This window comes from Euprymna scolopes, chromosome 15, assembly GCF_053919585.1.
Source record: "Euprymna scolopes isolate OS-2025 chromosome 15, ASM5391958v1, whole genome shotgun sequence".
Taxonomy (NCBI): domain Eukaryota; kingdom Metazoa; phylum Mollusca; class Cephalopoda; order Sepiida; family Sepiolidae; genus Euprymna; species Euprymna scolopes.
Genome location: NC_136496.1, coordinates 100,632,990 through 100,654,555, shown reverse-complemented (window position 1 = coordinate 100,654,555; position 21,566 = coordinate 100,632,990). Strand labels below are relative to the sequence as shown.

At 30.0% G+C, this 21,566-nt stretch overlaps 1 protein-coding gene across 1 annotated transcript in view; it reads left to right on the top strand.

Annotated features, from left to right (window-relative positions):
- Positions 1 to 1,245: 1,245 nt before the first annotated feature.
- LOC145294039 (uncharacterized) overlaps positions 1,246 to 21,566 on the top strand; it is an 87,656-nt gene continuing 67,335 nt past the window's right edge. Inside the window, exon 1 of the mRNA XM_080141027.1 lies at positions 1,246 to 1,698. The gene's annotated coding sequence lies outside the window, so the exon portion shown is untranslated. The remainder of the gene's footprint in view (positions 1,699 to 21,566) is intronic.

Genomic DNA, 21,566 nt, shown 5'->3' with positions numbered 1-21,566 from the left:
GCAAAATTCAAACAATCTTTATTTATGAAGAAAAATGTCTTTTAAATGTTGCCTATTTTCAGCTTCACATATTATCTCTCACTATACCAATGTGAAATGGCCACCACGTTCCCCAGACTTGACTAGCCCCGACTTTTTCTCGTGGGGATATCTTAAAGAAAGCGTCTATGTTAAGAAAACCCAAACCCTGCAAGAATTGAAGGAAAACATCAGAAACGAAATAAGGAAGTTACATCGCAATCCAGAGATTATACAGTGTCATAAATAATTGTTTTGGAAAGTGAGATGATGACGTTAGTTTTGTGCAGTTCTGGCAGGGGGGAGGGTGTTGGGGTCCTACATACAGCACCTGATATTCTCAAATGATCACTGATACAGATCAGGCTCAACGTTACTTAACTTCAGTGATCTAACGAAAACGTGAGTGCCAATGTGACTGTGTTTTATACTTGTAACTCTCCATATTTGAAAACATAATTAAATAAACCAGGGTATAGATAACTTCCCGGTATCCATATAGTATACTAGCAGGGTGACCCGACGTTGCCCGGGACTGAATGATGATCGACGAATGTTTCACACTCTCATATTTTTATTGTCATAGAAATCGATGAAATCGCCCACTTTTCAAGCAGATCGATTGATTGTCTGCTCTCGTTGCCAACCCATCGCGGTGCACCAGGAGAAAGCACACATGCTTCTCACAGTGACTTAGTTCACAATACATTCTAATCTACATTACGCTGTAGAGAACCTACTGTTGGTTTTATAAAATTATTTCTGTATATGATGGCTTGGATTAAAGTTTAAAATGCAAAAGTCAAATATTATGCTTCAAGTGTGTTCTAAACAGAAACATTTATTTCGAACGCGCACCTGCCATATCAAAGAACCTACTGTTGATTTTATATTTCGGGCCTTTCGGCTTTTGTGGTAAAAAAAACTTCTTAAATGCACCTGTGATGTTAGGCTGTGTAAGGTGTTAACTTTGGTCCAAATCGCCTGTTTCTTCTTTCATCGGATTAATTCGATTATCGATTATCAGTACTTATCGAAGATATTTCAGTACAAAACCTATCTAAGAACACTGCCAGACACATAGAGTACATTCGTGTATATAATAGTAGAGTAGATATTTGTTATATAGTAAAATGAGAGCCCGATCATATAAAATTAGGATTAAGACATTTGTTACAAGAAGCTGTAATATTTTATTACGTTTTGTCTATTTATAGTGATTTATGCATATAAAAAATATTGATTCATTGCTTTAACTCGCCTTGTTTTCTTGGGACGGCGAGGTAAATGATCTATTACGATATCGTTAATCGACGCCGTCATTCCCATTTATACTTCGAACCTGAAAACTTCAGAATGACATACATTCTTATCGTACACAGAAAACTACTTTCAGCCACAAGTCGGCGTAGTTTATTTTATGTGCTGAGTAATTGTTGACGACATCGATAGCGCTATCAGCTCGGCTCAACCAATAGAGACTCGTGGCCAGGTAAAAGCAGAGAGAGAGACGTACACAATTCTTTTCGCTTACAACACACACAAAAGGGGGGAAATACGTCAGAGCAGGTCATGTGTAAACTTACCTGACCTGAAAAAACAACGCACACCCATGGCCAAATAGCGATTGTACCTTGTCGCCTTTACACCTGTTTTAACTTACCTTGTGATTTCTTTTGAGTAAGTAATAATATTTACATTTTTCGTAGCCTTAAAAATATGTGGATTAAAAACTAATGTTTCTGTAGCAGTGATCGATAATACTATTTTGAATAGATGATAAAATAGTACGTTTTTTTTCTTTTTGTATATATATATATGTGTGTGTGTGTGTGTGTGTGTGTGTGTGTGTGTGTGTGTGTGTGTGTGTGTGTGTGTGTGTGTTGTGCGAGTTTTTCTCTCTTCGTTTAAATTTTCTTATCGGTTTGTTTAAGCCGGGGATCAATGACAAATATTCACCCACTAAATCAGGTGTTCCAACCGAAGGATCTTTTAAAGTTCTGACCGTCCCTTTTAAGTACAATCATTCAAATCTCTCTTGCACTTGATTCACCGGGTATATTTGCCAGGTAGTTTTTGAAATTTTTTTTTCATGAGTCCACGTGCTCCTATAATTACTGGAATGATAGAAATCTTCCTAAGATTCCAATTTCTTTTCATGTCATACATAACACCTTAGTATTTCGTCATCTTTTCTCTTTCAACTCTGTTTAACTCAGCATCACTGGAGACACTAACTTTTACTAAGGTTGCTTTTTTTCTCTTTCTTGTTCGATATCACAATAGCAGGTTTTATAATGCGCGCGAGCGTGAGTGGGTATATTGAGGTGTGTGTATATATTTTTTATTTGCATGTAATGGATTCACTCCCAAACTAGTTAACCGATCATTATCAATTTAGAACACAGTTGCCATACAGAAAGATGGTTTATATTTAGTTTCAGTTTCATGAAAAAACAATAAAAAGAAAGTAGAAACCGTTCGTAAAAATTCAGATTTGTTGTGAATTTTTTATATATTAGATATTAGATATTAATTAATAAGTTTTCCCCAAATTTCAGTTTACTTTGGAGTATTGTAAAGCGTTTCATAAGGAGATAATGTCAGTATAATTCAAATATATAAATTTTGAATTGAATTTCATCTATGGTCATGATAAACCAATGAAGCAAGATTTCAATACACCTTAAGTCTTAAACTTTAAAAAGATTTATAGAATTAAAATAATGTTATGGATTTTGATCAAAATTAGAATAAGGATTCTAGATATAAAGTTTAATATCATTATATCTTGATTTTTAATTTTAGTAAGTTGATATAAAAATAGCGCAAAACCATTCCGTTCGAGTAATTATTTTTACCCGGCCTGAAAAGGATATCCTTTCTAATGTGTGTGTATATATATATATATATATATATATATATATATATATATATATATATATATATATGCGTAGATTATGATTTAGATTATATATATATATATATATATATATATATATATATATATATATATATATATATATATATATATATCTCATAATGTTAACATCATTAGATCACTATAGACGGATGTCTCGACATTTAAAAATAAATATTTAAATTTAAACGATATTTCTCGCGGTTAAAGTTAAGTTGACCGTGTTGGTTTGTTCCTTGCTAGTGGAGTAAGAGACGGCTTCGTGGTCAGGTTCGAATCTCCCGATCGTGACACCCTGCACTGATAATTCCCGACAGGATGAAGCACTAGTGTCTGTAGGTATTTAAAAATTATTATAGTAATTATATCTATAATATAAAGCTGAATATGTGTGTGTGTGTGTGTGTGTGTGTGTGTGTGTGTGTGTGTGTGTGTGTGTGTGTGTGTGTGTGTGTGTGTGGTCACGAATAGGCTCATATATGGTTGACCATTTTAAAAAACTGATTACATATAATGATAGAAGATGTATCGAGGCACAGGAATGGGTATGTTTGATCTGACAGAACAGTGGTTCATTAAAATTGTGGGGTCTGCGTTCGCGCCTGGTCCCCAAAGTATGGAAATAAAAATTAAAAAAAAAATACGTTTACAAGTGTTTTTGATATAGATGTACATAAGAATATTTTGATAAGTATGTTTTATCTTAAATAGGGATGGTATGATAAAATTGTGGGATCTGCGTTCGCGCCTGGCCTCCATAGAATGGGAATAGGCACAAACTTTAATAAATACTTTTCATATCACTTTTCATATCTATCTGCGTAAGTATACTTTGATAATTATGTTTCAGTTTGAAGAAATATGGTATAATAAAATTATGGGGTGTTCGTTCGTACCTGACCTCCATAGAATGGAAATATGTCACAAAGTTTAACAAGTTTTTTTTATATAGATCCATAGAATATTGTGATAAGTGTTTCAGTGTGAACAGGTATGGTATAATAAATTATGGGGTTTATCTATTTTATTTTTACTTTCATCATATTTTGCTTTGGATTTGATGCCCCCAAATTCGAAACTATCTCTTTACAACCCTTCCTTTTCATAACCTATCATACGTTCATAAATCAGAGTTCATTTTCTGTAGGTTGTTTTTGAACCCAGTCAGCGACGGGTACTTTTGCTAGTATATATATATATATATATATATATATATATATATATATATATATATATATATATCGTAATAAAAGATAAAATAAAAGGCAATTGCAATTTCTATTCCCCATTTTCGGATTTTGTAATCATGCCCGAATATATTTTATTTTCTTCAGAGGTGTTAAAAGAAGAATGGATTAATTGATTGATATAATAATTATATGAATGAGTTTGCACTACGAAACAGTTGTTATCAAGAATTGTGAATGTCAACGTAATTAAAGGAATAAATTGTAGCATGGTCAACATCATAAAAATATATATATATATATATATATATATATATATATATATATATATATATATATATATATATATATATATATATATATGACAAGTGAACTGCATAAAAAAGTTTTATTCCCTTGATGGAATTTTTCAAGTTACCTCCGAAATTTTAAATATGTTTATACAGGGTGGAGCAGAGCAACATTATTTTAGATATAAATTCATATTCCAAATAAGCAAGTTTCTCAGCTCCGCCCTGTACAACTGCTACTAAGTTCTACAAATGTATTGAAAACTCTGAAACAAAATGATACATACGTGCTATATTACATTATAAAATGTAGAAAGTATATATATATATATATATATATATATATATATATATATATATATATATATATATATATATATATGAATTGATAATATATGTATGTATGTGCGTGATGATATAAAATAAACAATTATTTATATTGTTCGGATCGATTCTTGTGGGAATCAAAACTCACATTAAGTCAATTATAAGTCTTTAATGATGTGTGTGTGTGCATGTATGTATATATATATGTATATGTATATACGTATATATATATATGTATGTATATATATATATATATATATATATATATATATATATATATTGTGTGTGTTTGTGTAATGCTGTTTTAATTATCACAAATATTGCCAAGTTCTTAATTATGTATGTAGAAACATTTTTTTCAAAGAGTGCTATACATTAGTTTGATCGACCATCGTTACCTTCGGTTTCAGTGGAAGCACAGCTTGCAGAGCTAAAGATACCACATGCAACCGCTCATCAGTCGATGTTTTGATGATGATGATGATGATGATGATGATGATGATGATGATGATGTGTGTGTGTGTTTGTGTGTGTGTGTGTGTGTATGTGTATGCTTATACCCCCAATGAGCCCCATTTATTGGGACAAAATAAAAATGGCCTTTATCTAGAAGAATTTATCTTCTGACAGAAGACAAATACTATACTTCTAAACATAGGGTGAATATCGGACCCAACAATAAATATTCCACGCTACAAGGGAAGCGTATTTTTTAACTAAAGAAATCCCCTTCTCTCTCTCTCTTTCTCTCTCTCTCTCTCTCAATCTCTCTCTCTCTCTCTCTCTCACACACACACATATATGCACACACACATTCACTTACTTTCTCTGTGTGTGTGTGTGTGTGTGTGTGTGTGTGTGTGTGTGTGTGTGTGTGTGTGTGTGTGTGTGTGTGTGTGTGTGTTGGGATGCAATTGAAAACGAAGCCCTTTTCCACATCAATCATTTTACTTGAGTAAACTGTATTATTTGGTATTAATGTTGTCTTAAGAAAATTTTCAATAATTCCGAGTTTTATTGTTTTATAGTAATATTAGAAACGTAATATTAGAAAACGATATCAAATTTAAGCTAAAAAGTATAATATTGCATCTCTAAAAAGAGATCTAACCATCTCTTTAGCGATCTCTCTTCTGATACAGAGGTTCTAATCCTGTAGTATCTCATTTTTCACTTTGTAAAATTCTTTTTTTTTATATCAAATCTCGTGGACTAAATAAATCTTCTGTTTGGTAATATTATATTGAAAACATTAGTATCAACAACAACAAAAAAAAACGCAAGATAACACATAACATGAGAGAAATAATGTATTCTATTAATATAAACTGCAGTCCTTTATCAGAAAATGAAGTAATGCCTAGGATGATAGGTTCATAAATGGTAGATACTACATTACGCTTCTTAAACATCTTTAGGATAATGGTGTTATTACTATAGAGCGGATGCAAAACAAAGGAAAAGGTAATGCCTAGAAGTATAGCATCATAACAACAGAACAAATACTATACTACCTTATCCCACCCAAAAAAGAAGAAATGCCTCGGGGAGTTGTAGCAATAAAAATATTTTCTTTAATGTAACGTGCAAATAATGTAACTTCTGTAATGCAGGTTTCCTTTGAATAAATAATTTCATAGAAATCATGGCGGAGTAAAAATGTACGAAAATCCGTTTTCAGTATGAAAATTATTTTGTGAAACAGTGCACCATTTTTGTCTGCATTAATCAAATTGTGAATAAACAAACAGATAAACAGAAATAGGACTTTATTATAATAGACTAGCAGGGATACCTGACGTTGTCCGGGATTGAATTAGGATACAATAATGTTCCACGCTTCTAATACTTTCATCAAAGTCAATAAAATTGCCTATTTTTTCAATCAAATCGATTGATTGCCATAACCCGTCTGTGAGAAAGCTCCACATGCCTTCCTGCAGTGACTTAGTTCCCAATAAATTGTAGCGGACATTGCACTGTAGAGAACCTAAGGTTGATTTTATAAAATTATTTTTTTATATATATATAATGGCTTGGATTAAAGTTTAAAATGCAAAAGTAAAGTACCATGTTTCAACTGTGTTCTAAGCAAAAACATTGATTTAGAACGCGTCTCTGCCTCATCAAAAAACCTACTATTGATTTCATACGCCTGGTCCTTCTGCTTGTGCGGTGATAAATTTCTCAGATGTACTTGTGATGTTAGCCTGTATAGGAGTGTTAGCTGTGGTCAAAATCAGACTATTCACTTTTTAATCGGATTTTTTCGATTATCAATCTTCGATAATTATCAGACCATTCAGATACAAAAACTATTTAAGAACACTCCCAGATGCATAAAGTACATTTGTGTGAAATTTCGACGAAATCGGACAAACTTTTTTGCATTCAATTGGGAACGAACTCACACACACTAAAATGAAATGTACTTTTTATATATAAGTAGATAAGTATAAGCTATATATATATATATATATATATATATATATATATATATATATATATATATATATATATATATATATGGAGAGAGAGAGAGAGAGAGGGGTGGGAGTAGAGAAAAAGGCGTGTGTGTTTGTCTGGATCTGTGTGCCCGCGACTATACATGAAAATGAGTACAAAAATCAGTGACATACATTATCATGTCAATAAAATTAATTTCATAAACAAGCAAAATATAGATTATATAGAACAAGTTATTGATTGATCGATTGATCAAAAATAGATAGATATATTGATAGGTCGGTAAATATTTATCTACGCACATCTAAAAACAAGTCTTACGTAAACATTTTACACTTGAACCCGATAAGAGTACATTGTGACCTTCCACGGTCAAATCCGATTTTACATAAGATCGTGTACAATGTTGATAGCATTCAGTTTCTACATTTTCCCCCTTTGTTCCTCTGTTTATCTATATAAACAAAACAGTAGATGTATGTATGTGTGTCTGCTGTGTGAAAATATTTAACCGATAAACTTTTAAACTACTGGTCACATAACACTAAAATTAACAGTAAATAATAATTATACACCAAGGATAGTTTATAACGAGCAAAATCTTTGTTTGGATGGATGAATAACGCATACAGGAATGTGTCAGCAAGTTGAAATGCAAAATGTTCATTTCAACTTACTATTATTACGTTTGTTACTTTTACGTATGTGCAAATTCATTTATAGCTTTATGTGGTTAATTTGAAATCTTTCTTATCTCTCTGTCGCTAGCTGAAACGGTAGGGAACGCGGCTGGAGCGCTAAATGTTTTGGTTCTGATCAACCTGATGATACCCAAGTATTTTTTTAATCTTTCGAAATCATTAGTATATATATATATATATATATATATATATATATATATATATATATATATATATACATATACATATATATATACATACATATATATACATATATATATACATACACATATATATACATATATATATACATACACATATATATATACATATATATATACATATATATATATATATATATATATATATATATATATATATATATATATATATATATAGGGTGTCGCAAAATGATTTGACACATTTGTTGATAAAAAATATAAATAAAAATTAAATAAAATGCATTTTTTATTTTTTAAATGTACGTAGAATACCATTTTATTTCACATAATCTTAAACATTAAATCGGCCAAATGTTTCCCATCATTGGTAACACACGATTTTAAACATTCACGGACGTTTTAAATAACTCGACTGGTAATTTCGGTTGGATTAGCAGCAATTTCAGAACGATTAGCTCGTTTTAATTCTTAAAGATATCGAGGGCAGTGTCTGAATACTTTTTACTTTAAATATTCCCACGATAAAACATCGCAGGGGTTTAGATCAGGTGATCTTGTGGGCCACCCAATATATACACTGCATATCAAATTATTAACGAGTTTACATTTTTTTTTTAATTATTTAAGGAACGAGTGAATAAAAATCCAAGAAACTTTGAGAAGTGTTTACAATACTATTCAGCTTCTCCAGTCAGAAAATAGAAGTATTTAAAGCAGTATTAGCGAAACTATGGCAGAAAACAGGAATATTTATTGATTTCTGGGTGTCAAGTTATTAACAAGTTTGGGAAAAAAAACACAATATACCCATAACTTGTTTATGGAAATAATTTTCAAACATAAGTGAACTAGGAAAAATGCTTAGAAGACAATAACTACATAACAATTTCTACGTTGACATAATTAGTAGGGGATATGCGATCTTTTTTATGAATGACTTGTAAAAGAGGTTGGTCCACAGAATTAGTCAAATTTGTGCTTTTGTCAAGTTATTCCTCGCGGTACCTCTTGGAGAGCATCTCACAACTCATCTTTGCTCTTAAATTGGCGCCTACTTGCATAGAGACATCGCTTGATGATACTCCAAAGGTTCCCAATTAGGTTCAAATCTGGTTAATTCGCAGGTCACTCCATCTTCCATAGCCCAGAGAACCAGAGTTGTTGCAAACACTCTTTGCTTTTGTTTACTGCGTGGAGAATTATCCTACATAAAAATAATGGTTCTTCTGAACGTCAACCTTTACTTCTTCAGCCATGGGTCAGAGTGCTCCTTCAGAAAAGCTATGTAAGCATTTGACGTACATTTTTACTGGGACTCTCCATGGGCCAACTAAAGTAACTCCGAATAATCACAGCCCAAATCATTATCCCACCATCATCTTGTTGGCACCTTAAACGCTGATGACGATGTCGTCCCTCTAGGACCCATCCCTTGCTCCAGCCATCTGGGCCATCAAGGGTGACACGCACTTTATCCGTGAACAAAACTTTGGAAAAAATCCGTTTTCATGTTGTACTCTGCCCATTTCTATCGGTTTTTGTATGTGATGTTGCTTTAATGGAGGCTTTGTCACAGGCTTAACAGACTGTGCCACTTCTTTCAGAAGGCGACATCTAGTACTTTTTGAGACATTCTTCAATCCGGCTTGGTTAAAGACTTCTCTACTTGTCTGGACAGGGTTCTTAACAACTTCACGTTTAATTTGGAGTAGAGAACGGCGTGAAACAACTTTATCAGTTCTCTTTCGTACCTTTGTAGGGTCCTTGACAAAATTCTTCACAGTTTGATGGTACCTTCCTATCATTTTCGATATTTCTAGGGTAGTTTTAGTTTTTGCTAGCTATCCTGTAATATTACGCTCTTCAGAACTAATCAAACTACCTTTAGGGCACATTTTATAGACGAAACAAACTGCCTTGTTAATAATTTGGCACACCTTAAATACCGTTGTTACGCAGGCCACTCCATCTTCCGTAGCCCAGAGAAGCACTTTGAACCATAAGTTGACACACCTTAAATACCATGGCAACGTGTTTACATTGCGCGGAACAATACGAAAATTTCATCGTACGCGCAGCTCAGTATTGCCAACGTTTTCGAAGCGTTTGATACGAAACTACCGGTAAGTTTCTGAAACTGGTAAAAAAATGTTATATCGTTAATAATTTGACCCGCAGTATATATATATATCTTTGGTAATCAAGCCAGAGATGACTTGTGTTGGGAATAACGTTTAGTAAAAATCTGTTTTCACAAGGAATGCGCCACTTATCAAGGTCTAAAGGAACTCGATGATAAAGGTTAATGACTATAATGTCGTTAGACAATAGTGCAGCAATCGATAGTGGTGGATTTTGATTATTTAAGGGGACAGCGCAACAAGAATTTGCTTACATTGGACTTGAAGACGACCAATCAGCTGGAAAGCAGCCTCACTCTGCAGAGCTACACAGGCGAGCAGTTCTGGGAAAGACACTTTCTTCATGGAATTTGCATTTAGATTGAGGTGTTGGTTGTGAATATTTTACATGGAGTCATGGATTAAAGATCAGTCGAGCACTTTCCATAGAAAATAACAGAGATGAGACTTGCAACGGTTTTTAGTTTCTGTGAGAAAGAGGTTGCAAGGAGAAAAGAACATCATCCACTAGGTTTAGAAGGCAGGAAAGGCAGGGAAGGGCGCTCTAAGCAGTTCTTCCTAAGATGTGGCAACTGTATTATATCTTATGGCGCATTTGGAGGTAGATGATTGTATCTTCTGTTGAAGTTAATTGCTCTGATTTAAAAATGAACAATATTAGTGCTTTCGTTTTTATTGTCTTTCTTTTCTTATTTTAATCGATTATTTTTTGTCTTTCAACAATATTGATATCGTAGATGATTCAATTCATTTTCCGGAAGAATATTGCTAAGTAGAAACCATTATTTCCTTTACTAGAGTGCTTTACCCGTAGTGAAGTGTGTATATATGAAAATAGATAATTCCTAAGAAATGAAAATGGATGAGATTTAACGTATGAGTAACACTAAACACGAAACAAGTGAATTTGTTAGACGTAAATAAACAAACTGACAAGTCAAGTGCTATAAACAATGCTGACCCAATTTATGCTTCAAGTTTTTTATATCTTCAAATATTTATTTATGATGTTTGGTTTGGTTGTTTTGTTTTACGACACATCAACCCTCTTCTCGTTATTTAGTATTAAATCCGGTAAATTTAATAAAAAGTGTTATGCTCCAAGTTCTTTATATCTTCAAATGTTTATTCATAGTGTTTGGTTTTGTTGGGTTTTTTTACTGGAAAATCGTTGTTTTTGTTTTTGTTTTTTGTTTTTTTTTGTTTTTTTTTTGTTTTTTTTTTTTTTCAGAACATGATTGAGTTTTGCAAAGAGAATGGGAAAAACAATAACACCTCCTTTTCGACAATTTAAGCCAGGAAGCCGACATCTTTAAACAGCTTTGTTTAATCGTATTAATCACAGACTGCAATTAAGCATATATTCCCATAAGTTGAAAAGCAATTAACAACGACTTAAGAATTTTTATTGCACATAAGGTTATTTATAACAAAGCATTAAAAGATAGTGGCTATAAGAATATACAAATATATGGAAACAACATCGGCTAGCAATAGACCTAAAAAATAAGAAATATGACCATTGGGTTTACAACTTACTTAATCACATAATTAAAACGAAACTAGGTAAAAATTGAATCAAGATAAAATTATACAAATATATTACTCTTTCCAACCATTCACAGCCGATATATTGGCCTAAGCAACATGGCTAAAAAGATCACACGACCGATATTTCAGCCTTCTTATAATACGTTATCAAATCATTTTGCTAATTGCATATTGTATTTTTGGCTAATTATTGCTTAATTAGGCCAGGGTCCAAACAATCAAACGAGCATCAGCTAACAATGGACCTAAATAAAAATAAATTAAATCAACCTTTATTCCTCTCTTAACAATATACACTATAAACTTTTACTAAAAATACATTAACATAAGCTGCGGTTGTAGTGATAATAAAGAAAAATAATTAAAAAGCAGAAAAATAAAATATTAAATCATAATATTAACCTAACTTTTAACAATAAAACCATAATATGAAAATAGACTGTGACTGCATTAATCAAATAAAATATAAAAAACTGTAACTGGCGAATAAAACAAAAAATAAAAAAAACTGTAACTGCATTAATAAAACAACATATTTAAAACTAACTGAATTAATGAAACAAATTATTAAAAAACTGTAGCTGCATTAATAAAACAAGATATGAAAACTGTAATTGCATTAATAACACAAACTATATAAAAAATTTAACTTCATTAATAAACTAAAATATGACAAACTGTAACTGCATTTATAAAAAATAATTAAAAACTATAACTGCATTTATAAAAGAAAATATAAAAAAATGTAATTGCACTTATAAAACAAGATGTAAAAAACTGTCATTTCATAATTAAAACAAAATATAAAACGCTGTAACTGCATTTATAAACCAAATTATTAGAAACTGTTACTGCATTTAAAAAATAAGAGATAAAACACTTTAAATGCATTAATAAAACAAATTATTAAAAAACTGTAATTGCATTAATAAAACAAATTATTAAAAAACCGTATTTGCATAAATAAAACAAAAATTAAAACTCAAATTGCATTAATAAAACAATATATAAAAACTGAAAATGCATAAATAAAACAAAATATAAAAACTGTAATTGCATTTATGAAACGAATGATAAAAACTGTAACTTCATTAATAAAAAAAAATTATTAAAAACTGCAACTGCATTAATAAAAGTAAGTATTACAAAACTGTAACTGCATTAATAAAACAAGATATAAAAACTCTAATAGCACAATTAAAGAAAATGTAAAAAATTGTAATTGCATTAATAAAATAAAATATAAAAATCTGTAATTGCATTAATAAAAAACATTTTTAAAAACTGTAACTGCATTAAAAAATAAAATATAAAAAACTGTAATTGCATTAATTAAACAGAACCTAAAAAAACTGTAATTGCATTAATAAAAAACATTTTTAAAAATTGTAACTGCATTAAAAAATAAAATATAAAAAACTGTAATTGCATTAATTAAACAGAACCTAAAAACCTGTAATGGCACTAATAAAACAAAAAATGTAACTGCATCTAAAAACAAAATGTAAAAAAACTATGTATATGAAAAATGTACTTGCATTAATAAAATAAAATCCAAAAAAGTAACTGCATTAATAAAGCAAATTATAAAAGACTTAACTGCTTTTATAAAACAAAATATTAAAATCTGTAATTGCATTGTAACTGCACAATATGAAAAAACGCATTTTAAAACAAATTGTTAGAAAAAATGTTAAAAAATTGTTAAAAAAATGTTAGTGCATTAATAAGACAAGATATAAAAAATTGTAACAGCATTAAAAAACAAGATATAAAAACTGTGATTGCATTAATAAATCAACGTATAAAACACTGTACCTGCATCAATAAAACAAATTATTTAAAAATAGTTACTGCATTAAGAAAACAAATAAAAAATCTGAAACTGAATTAAAAAACAAAAAAAGAAAAGCTGTAATTGCATTATTAAAACAAAATATAAAAACTGAAACTACATTAATAAAACGAAATATAAAAACTGTAATTACATTATTAAAACAAAATATAAAAATTGTAATTTCATTAATAAAACGAAATATAAAAACTGAAACTACATTATTAAAACAAAATATAAAAATTGTAATTTCATTAATGAAACGAAATATAAAAACTGAAACTACATTATTAAAACAAAATATAAAAATTGTAATTTCATTAATAAAACGAAATATAAAAACTGAAACTACATTATTAAAACAAAATATAAAAATTGTAATTTCATTAATGAAACGAAATATAAAAACTGAAACTGCATTATTAAAACAAAATATAAAAACTGTAATTTCATTAAAAAACGAAATATAAAAACTGAAACTACATTATTAAAACAAAATATAAAAATTGTAATTTCATTAATGAAACGAAATATAAAAACTGAAATTGCATAATTAAAACAAAATATAAAAACTGTAATTTCATTAAAAAAACAAAATATAAAAACTGAAACTACATTATTAAAACAAAATATAAAAATTGTAATTTCATTAATGAAACGAAATATAAAAACTGAAACTACATTATTAAAACAAAATATAAAAATTGTAATTTCATTAATAAAACGAAATATAAAAACTGAAACTACATTATTAAAACAAAATATAAAAATTGTAATTTCATTAATAAAACGAAATATAAAAACTGAAACTACATTATTAAAACAAAATATAAAACTGTAATTTCATTAATGAAACGAAATATAAAAACTGAAACTACATTATTAAAACAAAATATAAAAATTGTAATTTCATTAATGAAACGAAATATAAAAACTGAAACTACATTATTAAAACAAAATATAAAACTGTAATTTCATTAATAAAACGAAATATAAAAACTGAAACTACATTATTAAAACAAAATATAAAACTGTAATTTCATTAATGAAACGAAATATAAAAACTGAAATTGCATAATTAAGACAAAATATAAACAACTGTAATTGCATTTATAAAACAAATTATAAAAACTGTCACTGCATTTATAAAACAAAATATAAAAACTATTATTGAAGTAATAAAACAAAATATAAAAAACTGTAGCTGCATTAATAAAACAAAATAAAAATTGTAATTTCATTAATAAAACAAATTATTAAAAACTTTATAATGTAATATACATATATATATATATATATATATATATATATATATATATATATATATATATATATATATATATTAAAAATAATAAAAAATAAAAAAATAAAAAAATTATATATACATCCAAACTAATTAGGGCGACTTATTAACTGAATCTATCGTTTGAAAAAACAACAACAACAACAACAACAACAACAAATCTTAATTTATAAGGGATAAAAAATAAACAGTAAATTCATCTGTGTTTCGTGGCCTGACGGTTGGGGCGCCGGACTGTAGAAACATAGTCATAAGTTCGATCCCTAGAAACAGTTGAGCTACGCTGATGAGAGTTAATGAAACTCGAAACACGCGTGTACGTAGATTACTGTTTTAAAAATAATAAAAAATAATAATATATATATATATACATATATATATATATATATATTCATATATTCATAAATAGCTATGAATGGTTTTAATAAATATTGACAATTTTTATACATGTAGACATTAGTGGTTTATGCTGATGCAATCATCAGTTCAAGAAATGATAATTACTACTGGTCGAGAGATTCGAACCCAATCAACAAATTTACCTTTGGCTTAACAGGCTAGTTTTATTCCTCTAAGTAACTGGGAACTACTATTTGGAGGAAATTTAGTACCTATGAATAGTGTCTTCGAGCGGGTGGGTTTTTTTTAATAATGTTGGGATAAGATGAAATAGTGGTGTTTTTACACAATTGAATGATGTAATTTAGGTCGTCCGCGTGATAAGTTCGTGATTCGTTTATTCTGTACTGGTGTAGTTTTCCGTGACACTAACTACGATCTTATCAATGTCTTTTGTTTTTTTATTTTTTCATATGTAATTCAGTCAGGTGATATTTTAAGCATTACATTATGCCAAGCTAAACAATGGCGTAAAAAATTTAAACGTAAACAAAAATAACATTGTAAATAAAAAGTACAAAGGTTATTGCCTGTTTATCTTTGTTCAGCTGTAATGTTAGTTATAGAAAAATTTACTCTATTATTTTTTCTGTATTTCTTTCTGTATAAAATCTGTGCTAGCAAAAGACACATACTTAAATTGGTTTAGTTTGTTTGGCTAAATATTGGTCCGTGTTGTTCAAAACAAATATTTCCTTTTCTTTTTAATCGATTGCATCGAATTTAAATTTGATCTGATCAATAGATTTGATTTGATTACTAAGATAATAGAGGAGGTGGGGAAAATATCCCCACAGTCCCAAGTTCTCCTTCTGCCCTCAGTGATATCGTAAAGAAATCTTAAAGAAAATCTAATTAGTCGGTTTTTCGACTTTCACCGCTAATATCCTCTCTCTCTCTCTCTCTCTCTCTCTCTCTCTCTCTCTCTCTCTCTCTCTCTTTCTCTCTCTCTCTCTCTCTCTCTTCTATTTTTTATAATGTCCCACAATAATCTTCCAAGAGATCATCCTGATTTGTATTACAGTTGAAAGAATGGTTCGCATGTTGTTTGTTGTACTGATACTGGGCAGCACTTTTCACTAATCTCATTATTAACAAGCAGGCGGGGTCACCTTGCCGGTCGTAAAACACGCTGAATATATTTTAATTCATGCAGATTTTGTATTTATTGTGACAGAAACAAATTATATATATATATATATATATATATATATATATATATATATATATATATATATATATATATATATATACTTCAGAATAGTTTTTTTTTTTATTTAACAATCAGTTGTTATGGAAACGTGAGATTGTAAGGTTTACAAAATATTACTGGCAGTAATATTCTATAAGTTATCCCATCTAAACAAGAATTGCTCGATATAGAGCAAATAAATTGAATTGAATTTCAAAAAACTCTCATTGAAATTAAATGAAGTGGTTGAGTTTCATATCAAAGAATTTTTATTATTCCAAGCAAGACAAAGAATGCTTCCGAAAATTAATCTCCTTAACCTATTAGCTAAAGTCAGAGGAGAGAAAATATTAGCAAATACTTATAAAGGCATGCACCCTATTTGCTAAAGTCAGTGAGGCATGGAAAGTCAAAGTCAAAATAATAAATTTATCAGAAGTCCTGTAGCAGGAGGATTTGCAGATAAAGAATATTAAAGTTTTTTTAGATCCAGCTTGCTTGGTAAAATCCATGTTATGAGTTCTTTACATCCGTTTGGTAATAAGGTCCAAGTTATATATTGGGTAATCCGCATAGCTGTGTAGATATCCGAATCGGGCAAGTGCTTGTATAAAATTTGTTTGTGGGTCCAGCGATTATAATTCAAAGTCTAGTGGAATTCTTTTCATTAGAAGTCTATCTTACTCACTGACTTTAGCTAATAGGGTGCATACCTTTATAAGTATTTGCTAATATTTTCTCTCCTCTGATGAGATGGTAGACATCGAAACGCTATAGGTTAAGGAGATTAATTTTCTAAAGCATTCGTTGTCTTTCTTAGAATAATAAAAATTCTTTGATATGAAATTCAACCACTTCATTTCATTTCAATGAGATTTTTTTGAAATTCATTGAATCACAACTTAATATATATATATATATATATATATATATATATATATATATATATATGTGTGTGTGTGTGTGTGTGGACTAATAGTTAAAAAAAAACATGTTAAAAAACGCTTTGAAAAAGAGTTAAAAACATATTTAATATGAAAAGGAAACACTTCATAAGTGGAAAGTCCTTAATCCGCGGAGTTTCGAAGAAATACTTTCCTTCTCATTAGAGGGTAGGAATTAACTTTCTTGGGTTTATATTTTTGGATTTTACCGTCTTGGATAATGTACCTTTCACCAGACTATCCATTCACGTGAAATCACCTTTTTCGTCATCATATTTCCTTTGCTTCACTTTTTGTTATCAAGTAAGATCTTTGACTTACTTGCAGTTTCATCAAACACTTTTGTATGCAAAATCCAATCCCGCATTTTGCTAATTCCTACCCTCTGATGAGAAGGAAAGTATTTCTTCGAAACTCCACGGATTAAGGACTTTCCACTTATTAAGTGTTTCCTTTTCAGATTAAATATGTTTTTAACTCTTTTTCAAAGCGTTTTAGCCCGACACACATTCATACAAACTGATATCTGTTCTTTGTTTATAAGCATAAAGATTACCAGACGTAAACCACTGCTTCAGCTCAGAGATAAAAACAGATTTTTGATCAATGAATGAACTTGAAGTATTCCGTACATGAACTGTCTTTTTTTCATTCATTATAAATAAAATAACAGAGTGAACATCTGTGCCCAAATCAATACGGACATTCAATATTTATTCATTTCTTACAATGCTGCGTGAAAACGTTTATTGGCGGTTTTATTTTGTCGAAAAGAGAAAGTATACTTCTTTAGAACAAACATTTATTAATGTCAGTATAACGTGATTTTTACGTAGGTGTTTTTAGCGATAATACGTCGTCGCAACACTCCTCAGATTCGGAGAGGATTTATAGTCGCATGCTTACTTATTAGATGCTTTTATACAAAGCTGATTGGAAAAGCTAACATTTTGTAGGAACTTACGTATTTTAAAAACGGATACTGTTCAAGTTAAGTATTTTGCGAAAGTTTATATACCAATCACGGTAATCTATCATTCAAACACTACCGTGTTTGAATATATAGTTAAACGGCAGTTTTAGTCATTTAGAATTGCTTTAAAGCTTCACCGATCACTCATTTTTTGACCAAATTTCAAACAATTACTACTTTATAGATCACCTTCTCAGCTATAGTGAAAAACAAATTTCAATTTTCGTTCAATAAAATAAAATTTATATTGAATTTACTGGTGTTCAAAATCGTAAAAAAAAAAGCGTAAGGATGTGAGCGACGTTTTTTATGACTGGTTTTCATAGTAACCACGTCGCTTAAGCGACTACTGTTGCTACCAATTCACCGCCTCGCGAAAAGAGAAGTAACAAATGAAACAGAGAGAATTAAAGGATGAAAGGGAGATAATTGGGTGGGATTTTATTGAAAGCAGACGAGTGTCGTACATTGTTATTACATATATGCATGTTATGTTTATGGAGGCAAAAAATAAGACTGAAATTAAACAAAGAACAAGTAAATTTACTGGAAGCCTGAAAAATCATGGATTACAATAGAAAAATGCGAGCATAAAAAGTAATATGGTTAAGCTTAAACCTGAAAAAGTAAAGGACTAGTTGTTAAAACTGGGAAAGAAAAGGACATGATATTCTAGTAAAAAATATGATAAATTAATAACTTAAAATATTGCAGCATTAAGATTTTTTTAATTCAATTTATAACATTATATAATCAATTCTTAATGTTACAATATTTTAAGTTATTAATTTATTATATTTTTACTAGAATATCTTTTCTTTTTCTTTTCCAGTTTTAAATACTAGTCTTTTACTTTTCCATGTTTAAGCTTAACCGTATTACTTTTCATGCGGGTCCTAGATATGACCTTAAACTATATCCGATGGTGCCCCAGCTTGCGGGCTTTGGAGAGTGTGGGCCAACCTTTAATTGCCATTCCTCTCAGGTCTACTCTGACCCCGAGTGGTAGTACTTGTTAGGGTCCCAACTATGGGTTTAATAGAAACTGACTTGAAAAAAACAAATATATTCTATTAAAAACTTTTTCTTCAAAATAACTGGATTCGGCATTAAATGACCTAAAAAGGGTTGATATGCCGTAAAACAAAAACAACTAGCCAACCAACTTTTCATGCTCGCATTTTTCTATTGTAATATATTAATAGGATAGTGTGTGTGTGTGTGTGTGTGTGTGTGTGTGTGTGTGTGTGTTTTAAATTTATTTTGTGCGTCACGCTTCCATCCGAGTGACTGTCGTTTAATTGTTATGGACTTCCATTTCTTGTAATAATTAATTTTACCAAGAATTCTTCATAATTTTTGGTTTCAGTTTCGATTATAGCTGATGACACTCAAGTCATTTATTTTTTATAAATAATTTTACCAAGAATTCTTCATAAGTTTTGGTTTCGATTATAGCTGAAGGAACCCAAGTTATATATACATACATATATATTTTTTTTATAAGTTTTGGTTTCGGTTTCGATTCAAGCTAATGCACTCAAGTCATACAGATATATTTTTTTTATTTTTGAAATCGCAACTTTATAATATATAAAAATCAATAAAACATTAATTCTATAACAATATATACAAACTCTGCAAGAATTAAAATATCATATTTAAGTTTACTTTACCACCGGGATTTAGGTATCGCTACACAATCATGAGTATGTTTCAATCAACTAGTTATAGAAAACTAGAGACCTCAATTATTAAGAACTGAATTTTGGGAAAAGCAACATCTCCTGATGAAGTTTCTAGTTATTTAGAACTAGTTGACTGGAACATATACATGATTGTGTAGCGATACCTAAATGTTTATGTAAAAGCATTTTTTTTACAAAGGAGTCACCACCTATCAAGGCTCGGAGGCCACTCGAGGATAAAGGTTTATGAGGGTAAAAGGGAACATGTTGTAGTTATCGTTAGTAGCGGAAATTTGGTAAATTGGATAACTTGGGGGGACGGCTCATCAAGAACTTGTTCACGTTGAACTTGAAGACGACCATATTGTATCCAGTTGGAAAGCAGGAGAACGGAACAGAGTGCTACAGGCGTGCAGTTCTAAGAAAGAAGCTTTGTTCATGGAATTTACGTTTAGGTTTGAGCACAGAGGGGGGGATTATTGATAGCGGGTTCAGAGGGACGAGTGTTTTCATGAAAGTCAAGATAGTAGGCATAAATTGGAGCTTATATAAAAGTATATCTTGTTCTACTTTATATTGAGCACTCTTGAAATATCAAAATAAAATAATTCATATCAAAAGCAATATTGTTTACATGCTTTATATGCCCCCATAACCTTCAGATTACTTTTCTACAAGCATACGTGGAATAATATAGATCTTAGCATTAGATATATATATATATATATATATATATATATATATATATATATATATATATATATATATAAACTTTTATAAATATTTAAACAATATGCATGAAGTTTCAATGTCAGTATATATATTTGTGTGTGTGCGCGTGTTTTTTTTTTTATTATTCATGTTCATGTTAGAAAGTACTTGATATGTTTTAGTAAACCCCGGATAAGTGTTGCCAATCCTAAATTTTACAATAATAGGGTCAAGGACAATTCGGAAGCGTATCCTGTTTAGAGACGACATGTTGAAAATGTAAATCATACATCTCTGCAAAAATTACTTGCCTTCCCACTTCAATAGATACTTATCAATACATTACACTCTCTTTCTCCCCACACCCCTTCTATCTCTTGAAAATGTATTAATAAAACACAACCTACATTGACATCAAAACGTTTCTACATGGACATCCAGGATAGAAAGAGATTAATAAAAAATATTTCATTAAATCCAATGTATTTCATCCATGTGCTGACTTTATCAATCAGCACATATTAATTTAATTGCTGCAATATTCGATTCGGTGGTACGAATGGGAAATCTATAGGACGGAACGATAAAGTTATCGTCCTAAAGAAAAAAAAAACACTCTACAGCTTTATTGTAAAACTTTTATTGAAAAAATCAATTCCGGTAACTTGATTATGTAGTAGACCTGATATTTATTCAATGTAGCCGCCTTCAGCCTCAATCACCGCCTCGTTACTGGTCCGGAACTGGAAGCATGTCTTTT